Here is a 1,561-nt window from a genome sequence, read left to right as displayed (position 1 = left end):
TAAGAACTGAACACGACCTTCCTCTCGCGAGAGGGCTACTATTTCACTAACTCTAGCCCCAGAAGCGAGTGCAAACAGAAATATAACTTTTTGGATCAAATCCTTTAAAGCACACTCCTCATTGTTCATCAGCGAAGCATAATGAAGAACTTTATCCCGAGACTATGAAATGGGTTTCGGAGGTGCTTATGCTCTGAGCCTAGCACAGGCCTTCGGAATTTTGTTAAAGATATCGTTAGAGAGCTCGACCTGGAAGGCATATAAAATAGGTCTCATCAAGGCGGACTTACATGTTGATATCGTGTTGGCTGCTAAGCCTTAACCATGGAGGTGGATGAAGAATGACAAACAGAAGTCTGTCGAGATCTTTTTTGGTTTCTTCGCCTTGACAAAGGACACCCACTTCCTCCATGATGACTCATATTGTCTTCTGGTGGACTTGGACTTATATTCCTCTAAAAAGTCTATACTGTGTTTTGATATCCCGAAACACTTTCTCACCGCTAGGGGGAGAAAATCATGTGCTGCAGGTTTTGGGTTTTCAGTGATGAAGCGCAGACAGTCGACTTCTGAACTTGCTGGGTCAAAACTGGATCCGGTAGCGGTAGAAACTTCAGCCGTAGTTCTAATGCCAGAGGGAGCCATACGCTGTCCGGCCACTTGTGAACCACTATTGCCGCTATTCCCTTGAAAGATCTGTTTGTCGAGGACCCTCAATAGAAGGTTGTGAGAAGGGAACAGGTAAATCTTGGACCATCTGTTCCAATTGAGGGACATCGCGTCCACTGCTTCTGCTAGGGGATCCTCGTACGGGGACACGTAGAGAGGGTAACTTCTTTTTCGTCGCAAAGAGGTCTATCTGCTGTTCTGGGACTTGACTCAAGATGAAGGAGAATGATCCTTCGTCTAGGGACCATTCTGACTCTATCGGTGTGAACCTGGATAGAGCGTCCGCCGTCACATTGCGTACTCCTTGATGGTGAACTGCTGACAAGTGCCATTTTTTCTTTTCCGCTAGCCGGAAGATGGCCAACATCACTTGGTTGAGTGAAGGTGACCTCGATCCTTCTCGATTCAGGCATCTCACTATCACCTCGCTGTCTAGTACCAACCATATGTGGATCGAGCGGCGATGGGGACACTTTTTTCAATGTAAGAAGTACTGCCATGGCTTCCAGAAAGTATATGTGAAATTTCTTGAATAGGTTGGACCAGGTACCTTGGGCCTTCTTCCGGTGAGAATGACCTCCCCATCCCTCCTTCTAGGTGTCTCTATGAATAGTCAGAGAGGGGGGAGGTGGCTAGAGAAGCACCGATTTCTTCAGTTGTGTGACTTTGGACCCTGGCCTGAGAAGCGTACGTAGAAGAGACGGAATGGTCTTATTAAATCTCTTCGCGCGTTTGATGCATATTTCCTCCAAACTCCGGTTGCATCCTTTAGCTGTGCTCTTAGCACTGGGTCTGTTACTGAGGCAAACTGGAGAGAACCCTGCACTCTCTCCTGTTCGCGTCTTGATATCCTTTCGGAATCCAGAAGTCTCTTGACAGAACCTGCTATTTC

Source organism: Palaemon carinicauda, chromosome 10 (assembly GCF_036898095.1).
Source record: "Palaemon carinicauda isolate YSFRI2023 chromosome 10, ASM3689809v2, whole genome shotgun sequence".
Classification (NCBI taxonomy): Eukaryota; Metazoa; Arthropoda; class Malacostraca; order Decapoda; family Palaemonidae; genus Palaemon; species Palaemon carinicauda.
This window is presented reverse-complemented; position numbering follows the sequence as displayed.